Source organism: Mycteria americana, chromosome 17, assembly GCF_035582795.1.
Source record: "Mycteria americana isolate JAX WOST 10 ecotype Jacksonville Zoo and Gardens chromosome 17, USCA_MyAme_1.0, whole genome shotgun sequence".
NCBI classification, from domain to species: domain Eukaryota; kingdom Metazoa; phylum Chordata; class Aves; order Ciconiiformes; family Ciconiidae; genus Mycteria; species Mycteria americana.
In genome coordinates, this window is record NC_134381.1 from 9,866,822 (window position 1) to 9,875,203 (window position 8,382).

Here is an 8,382-nt window from a genome sequence, read left to right on the forward strand (position 1 = left end):
TCCGCGCCCCGAGCCCCGCTCCGCGCCCCGAGCGCGGCCGCTCGCCCGCCGGAGCCGGGGAGCCGCGCACCGCCGGGACCGGGGCTTGCTGCTGCCTAGCCCGTCCCCCCCTCCCCCCGCTTATTTTTTTTTTTTTCGCTTCCCCCCCTCTTTTTTTTCTTTCTTTTTTTCTTGTTTTTAAGGGCGCCTGCAGCCCTCCTTTTCCTCACCCCTAATTTTCCCCTTCAAAAGATGGCGGGCAGAGAAAGCGAGCGAGGGAAAGCGAGCGAGAGAGGGGGAAGAAGAAGAAAAACAAAAAAAAAAAAAAGGAAAGAAAGAAAAGCCCTCCTGCGTGGGGGCGCAGGGCTCCGCGGGGCCGGGGCTGCGCCCGTCCGGGGCGTCTTCGGGCGCTCGGCGAGAAGGGGAGGGGGGAGCAGAAGATGGAGAAGAAGCGGCAGAAGAAGAAGAAGAAGAAAAGGGTGGGCAGGAGCGGCGGGGCCGGGAGGAAATCAATGGCCAGGCTGCAGCCAGCCCCGCCGCGCTTTGTTGCATTGTCGCGGCGCACAAAGGCTGCGGGGCCGCGGGGAGCGACGCGGGGCTCTCGCAAGAAGAAGGAGCAAGAGGAAGAGAGGAGGGGGGGGAAAGAAAAAAAAAAAAATCAGCATTGGCCTTTCCCAAGTGGGTTTTGCTTTCCTCCCCCTTCTTCCCCGGCCCCCCCTCCCTGCAGAAACCATGTCCCAGTGCTAGCAATGCACACCCAAGCATCTAACAAATAAAGGGAAAGATTAAATAGATTACTTTGCCCCGGCAGCTCCAGCAACGTTTGCCTTATAGTCCCTCCAGTTGCTCTTCTTTTTATCCTCGGCAAGGCAGTATAATAGATGCGCTAAGGCGCCCAAGAGCTCATGCGCCGGGGCGCAAGGCCATGTGGGGACGGTAGTCCCGGGCCGGGCCGGGGGAGAGGCGGCCGCCGGCCCCCGGACTACAAGTCCCAGAAGCCGGCCGGTCCCCCCCGGCCCCCGCTCCCTCCCGGACCGGCGGGCAGGGGAGAGAAACGGCAGGGGTGATGCCCCGGTCAGCGGGCGGCGGGGGCGGGTGAACACGCTCCCCCCGGCCGGGAAATCGCCTGGCGTGGTTTCGGGGGGGACACCCCGATAAAACCCCGCGGGGAGGTGGCGGCTGGCGGGTTCCCCCCGGGCAGACGTTGCCGGGGAAAATCCCGGCTTCCCCTCCCCGCCCGCCGTCGCCTCTCGGGCTCTGAAGGTACAACAAGAGCCCTGAAAAGTGCGACTGGGAACGTGCGGGTCCCCGCGGGGGAAACCCACGCAGGGTCACGCGTGTTGCGGGAGACCGAGTTTTAAATCACAACTGCGGGAGCTGGCTTGATCTCCCCCCCCCCCCCTTTTTTTTTTAAACCGCGGTTTGCATTGAGTAATGCGCTCTCATATTTCTTACGCAACAACTAACACGAGCCGCAATAAAAATAGAACGCCGCCAATGCAAGCTGTAGTAGTAAGTGGCAAAAAAAAAATCCATTAAGAAAACCCACAACCTGATGTAGTTTGCATTTCATAATATTGTCAACTGCTGGAAACAGCAAGAAAAATAATCTAATGTATACAATGAAAACAGAAAATGAATTTTAGAAACACACCCGCCATAAGAGCATCAACAAACATGAGCACTGTTACAAATGCTTCCAAATAACAGTCCAACACAACCTATATCCTGAAGCAAATCTACACATGCAAACAGAAATTAAAAAAAAAATACTGTTATAACCCCAAATATGATTCAATTGCTGCAGCACAAAAAAGAAAGAAAAAACCCCAGAATTGTTGGAAAATAAACGAGTCCAGGGGAAACATTTCAGTGCCAGCATAAAGTAAGAAGTAGTTACGGGATTTCTCTGTGGACACATATGCCAGCAGAGGCTGCCACGCTGCCTGTTACAGACAGCCACGCGGTGATGCCAATTAATAAGTCAGTTTATTGTAACCATAAGGTGAAGGCAGTTTTACTGGAAGACCTTATTTCCAGAAGATTAGCTTTTGAAAAACGTGACCAACGGGACTGAAATTTCTCAGGAGGTCTGACATAATCAGCGAGATTGGGTTTTGCACAGGCAAAAGGACAGATGCTTAGGAAAATTCCACTTAGCCAGGCTTGCGGTTGCCTCAGGATGAAACCAAAGTTGTGCATATGCCTTAACTAAACCCAAGAAAAAGTGCTTTTTTTTTTTTTGCACTCAACTTCAAGGCTTGTGTGAATTCAGGAACTAGAAACTCGCTCACGGCCGTACCTCTCTTGGATGTACTGACTTTGTAAGACAGAATTGGAAGTTACATCTGCATCAACAGCCAAACCCCACGCTTCATCTGTGTGAGACTCGGGCTTCCCTCCTGCAAGCTGACCTTTTAGACTTGACCATCAGGTACCCAAAAGCCACTTCAGTGCCCTCTGTACGCAGAGCACATGGCCTCTGCAGGAACACGGAGCATGCAAGCAGGAAGAAAAAGGTCCATTCTGGGTCTTCTTAAGAGGAACAGCCACACTTCACAAGCTGGTGTTCACTAAACCTGCCCCGTGGCTGGTCATCGTACGTTCCACATTGCCAGACTGAGAGAGAAATCCCCTTGAAACACCACTTGAGCTCTGCTCTGCCTAAAAGCGTCCTGGATACTGGGTATCAGGAGTATAGGGAAGAACTGGATTTTGCAGGCAGGACACTCTTTACCATCATTGTGCTGTAGTCCCATTTTCAAGGCAATTCTGAAAGAATACATGCATATCAAAGCATTTGAGAGCTGAAGAGTACCAGGTCAGTTCTTTTGAATGCACTGTCCTGCTCTAGTACGTGCCTGATCCACATGGATAAGCAGGGTATAAATTTATGAATGCCGTAACATACACAGACACCAAATCATGAGCATGACCAAAAAGCCCCTAAATGAAAACTGCTGCCACTCTAGGCATGGGGGCTGGGAAAAGTTGGCAGGCTGAAGCTTTCCAAGGGAGGGTGCAGGGAGCAATCAGCTGAGTATTCATTATGAACACTTGGGAAAATGTACGCCTTTCACTCTTAAGACTCATTTTCAGCTGAACCATAATCTGCAAGTTGGATTTTTAAACATATTTATATTTTTGTTTGAGAAACTCCTGCAACAAAAAAGTGCGTTGGCTGAAATGTAAGACTTGGCAGGGTTCTAAGCAACTGAACAGGGGGTCTCATAATGCAAAGTGTTCAGCAACCTCAGCAACACGCAGAGAGTGCAACAGGAGGGCTGAGCAAAACGGGCAAGCGTGAGCAAAAGGGTGGCGATAAGAGAAGCTAGGAGGGTTCCTGCGAGAGCATAAAGCCCTTCAAGCTGGCAGGGCAGAGTCACCTCACAGTGAACATATACAAGTTAAAAGCTGGAGTTTGATCCTCGCGGCAAATCCACTTTCAAGAGCAGCTTGGTGACGGATGGCGTGACAAAACTGCAACCCAAAAGCAGTCTCCAACTACACCTTGTACTTCTTTATCTCACCCAGGGCAGGTGTAAGACAGTTTCATCCCAAATTGTTATGTTCATTATGCATCAGGCTGAGCAGGCAAAACAATTCACGTGGGAAACTATCCCCAGAGATTTCACCACTATCCGCTTTCAACCTGGAACATACAAGTCACTCACACACTTACCTGAAGGTCTGCAAACTTGCTCGTGACAAACCTAGCTACATCCTCCAAGGGAATAGGAAAGCAAATACATTCTAGTGATCCTTAAAGCCTTCTTTATGCAAGGCAGTGAGTTTAGATAATGGTTTAGCCAAACAGGCACAGGCTGACTCAGTTTGAATAAGCCCCATAGGAGGTACAGTGAAATCAAATCAGAATGATTCAAGCACAAGTTACCTAGCCCAAAGTAAAAGCACTTAGACTGAGAAGAAGATAGCTGCAATCCTTAAATGAACTTCTGAACTGATTTTGTCATATTAGTTTTACACACAAGATGTAACAGTCTGCCTGTTCTGTGATACCTTAACTCCAGCTTTTCCATAAAACACAAGACTACAGCAGTAGCTTTTTACTTCCTCCTCCTCCCCAAGCTCAGAGGAGCATCCTAGATTCACCCAAAGCCTTTTGATTAGCCTCTGTGGTCTCTTATGTTGCACCTCCAGTTACCCAATTAGTACCTTGTTAACTAACACCTGCAGTGTATTTATTCCTTGCCGCTGCAGTACTTTTAACCCTTAATGCACAGTGGTACGTACATCCTTCGAGGAAGCTTTGTGCATAGGCTTTGACAAGAAAAAACTTATTTGTGCAAAACCAGAGTGGTTTTCAGGGCTGCTAAACACTGACGCTTTTTGCTTCTCTACTCTTGGTGTCCAGGGCAGGACTTGAGTCTTTTGAAAACATGGGTGGACGGAAGCAGAAAAGGGAGATGCTTGTCTCTGTGGGACTGATGAGTTTTGTGAGAACTGACCACACTCAGTGCCTTGCACGACTGCACCCAACAGTATTTAATAGTAATCAGGGACTGCTGGGAACGCTAACCTGGAGCACCAATTTTTCTGACCTTTGCCATAGGTACTAACTGTAAGCTTCTGATTCTTTACCTCACCATTCAGTGCCTGTTTCACCATCAAAACCATAGTTCCCCGCTGCAAGGGAGCTCTTAGTATTTGTAGTTGGGAATTACCAAGGGATTACAAGCGGAGAAGGCTGCTGAAGGGATATGAATACCACATTGGCAATGCATTCTGTCCTCCGTCTCTGGGCACATCTGTAGGCATGCTGTATGTTTACATGCACGTGAAAGGCTGACGTGAGCTCCACATGCCTCAAGGCAGGCAAATTTGGCCGCTCTGACCATTTTGTCAGGCATCAGCTACCATGGGCTACAAGAGACCTCACATATCAGCGAACTCACAGCGGATCCTATTACCAGCAGCTGCTACCTCTAGAATGGATGTCATTATACATTACAAAAAGAGAAGTTACTCAGTAACAGTCATGTTTGGAATAAAGAAATAATAGTGCCCAAATAGAAGATTGCTTAAGAGAGTGTAGGAAATGTCTGGGATTATATGACTCCGATCATCCCAGTGGCAGAGAGGTGTTGGAACACAAGGGGATAAATGCTCTTATTGCAACAGAGAGTCATCTTTACCAATGATTTTCTTTACTGTAGTGGCAGGATTTCCTCAATTGAGTAAGCGTTATTCAGTAAGGTAAGGATGACAGGCCTAGGGCAGAGGTTTGAAACAATAATTGCAGTTTGTTCTTCTGTAGCACCTTTCATCTGTGGAATTCATAACAATGCAATAATCCTCCTAACAGCTTTCGTAGGTAAGGAAATACCATGAGCCCTGTTTTTCAGCTCAGGAAGCTGAGAGGGAATATGATGATGCAGAGAATCATGGGCAGAGCCAGAACTGGGACTCAGCTCTTCTGACTCATACTTTGTAGTTCTGAGAGCCTGGACATACCAGTTGGCGAGGCCACCCTGGCTACTCAGTGCCTATAGGACCTTTGCCTCTTCAGTGTTCACTCTTCATATGGAAAAGGGTGAGCAGAGCCCCCAAACAGGGAACCCAGGAGCCAGGATGTCTACAAGCCCCAAAAGGCACAGCCCTATGGTATCTGATGGGAAGGCAGGAAAGAATTGAGCTATCCAAGACCCAAAGGACCTTGTAAGTGTTCACCTGCAAATAGAAGTTTTGACTGCGATCTAAATGCTGGTCTGGAGACAGCCAATATCCAATGGAGGGTCCAGAGTGGATTTAAATAATGTCCTTCTAGATTGGCAGTTCTCAAACCAGGGAAACAGGGATGAATGGCTTCCCCTGCAATGGAGAGCAAGGGAATGAAGAGCCCACAAAATATTCTGTCAGACCTTGGTGTCTTTTATCAGGATGTAGCAAGAAGCATTACTTGGAGGAGCTGGAGGCTGGGCTAAGATACAGTGGGCTAAGATTTATATGTATGGAAAGAAACAGAGCAAAGGCCTAAACTATTGTGGGAGAGAAGAAAGGGACATGACCACAGAATTTGAGAAGTGAAGAGAAACTGCCCAGCCAATATGGCTACGGATCTTTGGCCACAGTGAATATGTTTCTTTGGAAATTAGCTGCATCTAAATGGTTTTGTTACACATTCAGTGTGATGTAGAGACCTAGCACCTGCTGTTAACACAGTAGTTTGCACAGGTAAGCAAGCTTGTGAATAGTGTGTGCTACTGAGTTGGCAGTTTAAACTAACAGATCCTAGAACATGCTAGATTTCAGCTGGCTAAAGCCCTAATGGATTCCTGTGTGTTTTCTTACTTTTCCTCCTGCCCTCTAACAAAGACTGGAGAGAATGGTAAAGAGATGCTCTAACCAAATAGTAACACTTTCAAACACCTTGACTTCTAAATTACAATGAGTAATAAATACATTCAGATTTCACTAAAACTATGTCAGAGGTCTGAGTTAATTGTATTGAACTGTCCGTTCATTGGAGTTGCAACCATTTGCACCAGCCAAGAACAAAGCTCCTGATTCACAGAAGTGCTGAGAACCTGCTGCTCCAGTTGAAGTGGCTGGGAGAGGCAGGCTGTCATCACGTCTGGCAGTCAGACCGTGTGTGATTCAGTCTGGGGCTCTCAAATCAGCAGCCTTTATGCATTAACTTGGCTGTGACTTGCATTGGGGGGAATCTGCTTTGAATGATACACTATAGCACATTGCTGGACTCCAATCCTGTGTGAAGTCCTACCTTCTCTTCAAAAACACGGACTGTTTCTTAACAGGTCTTTACTAACATGGAGCTCGATACATGCAGCGTTCAATGATCTTACTTCGAAAGAAGTTCTTCAACTTCCATAGGCCCCTTGTGCCCAGGCTAAGTGTTTGTACACATCCCTCCCAGGGCAGAATTAATCTAATCCTACCTGCTCCCCACTGGGGTAAGATTTCCTAGTTTTAAATGAACAAATGTTGGCAGTGATGCAAGCAAGGTTCATACTGTAGAGGGGGAGGTAGAAATATCAGCCTGGAAAAGGTTCAGTGTTAGTTTTTAAATCCCAGAAGAAACATATGAATGCGATGTATCTGGGATTTAGAAAAAAACAGAGCAGCATATTAGCAACCACACAGAAACAGCTATATGTCAGAGATCAGCTGCTCTTTAAAAGCCTAAAAGATGCAGCAGGTCTCTTATGAGTTCTTCCTCCCTCTGTTTCTTGAGCAGTGTGTAACACACAGTAAGTCTGTTCTGCGCTTCCTCTGTTTGCTGAGAGGCTCAAGCAAATAAAAGTCCTAACTGAGATTGCTAATTGTGCCAAAACATAAACATGGACTTACACAGCTTGTAAGCTTAGTGCCTTATTACTCACCATTGCAAACGTAAGCACGAGCTTGTTTGCAGCAGTCAGGTCTAAAGAGCAGATCCAGCATGTACTGAAGTTAGTGGGAGCTTTTCCACAAACATTAACGTTCTTTGGATCAAATCTGCAGGACTGGATTAGTTCTCGTCTCGGTGGAACCTGTGACAAAATTGTATACATTAGTCATAGCAGGACCCATGGCCTCAGCTCTGTTCCTGACACCTTTAGAGCCATCCAAAAGGGATCCCAGCAGCACTGAAAGCAGTCACTTCCATATAATCTGAGCCACTCATGGTCTTTTCTTTCCCTTTTATCATTACGGGAAGCTGCTCTCCCCCCAGAAAACCTCAGACAGGTGTCTTTTCCAGTGTACTTGGCAAGTCACCAAGTTCAGGCTATTTTGAACCAAATGGAATGAAAGATTTTGTGAGGGAGAAGCCTGCCAAGCCTCACTCTTTTCCAGAGAGGGAATTTGGACAGATACCACATCCTGCTGATCCCAGCTGTGGCAGCATGGCTGGGGGAGCAAGAAAGACCCTCACAGATGACTCATAACCAACAAGTTAAATTTCATCCAAAGACAACAGGCCATCCGTGCATATCCCCAGGTACTCACATTATGCAGTCTCAAAGGAAAGCCCTTGCTCGCTGAGCTGCCTTTTTCTGCAAGCGCCATGCTGTCAAAAACCCAGTCTAGCATGTGACTGAGTACTTTGCCAAATGGAGTTTATCATACTTTAAACTTGTTTAAAAAATCTAGGACACTTAGACGCTAAGGGGTTCTTTAGGATTATGATTAATTTGTAGTTGAGGCTACAGTTTTCAAGTTCCAGAGAGGTATTATTCCGTATAGATAGGGATTTTTGTACATACATCTATATGTATTTTATATGTATATATAAAAATATCACGCAAAAAGCAGACACTGAGAAGAGCAGCAAAATACAAACTTTTATCTCCAACATGAAAGAAACAAAAACACCCTATCCCCATCACAGAAAGTTAAATAAATACATAGCATTATACTGCTGATTTGTTTTGTGCTCTC

At 46.8% G+C, this 8,382-nt stretch overlaps 1 protein-coding gene across 3 annotated transcripts in view; it reads right to left on the bottom strand.

Moving 5' to 3' along the window:
• The window catches only part of BRD3 (bromodomain containing 3), a 51,443-nt gene that overhangs the window by 41,645 nt on the left and 1,416 nt on the right, over positions 1-8,382 (bottom strand). The window contains exon 2 of one of the 3 annotated variants that reach the window (XM_075520016.1): positions 7,344-7,493. The gene's annotated coding sequence lies outside the window, so the exon portion shown is untranslated. Of the gene's footprint in view, positions 1-777; positions 973-7,343; positions 7,494-8,382 lie in introns of those variants that run through there. The other 2 variants (XM_075520015.1, XM_075520019.1) reach the window with 2 other exon arrangements.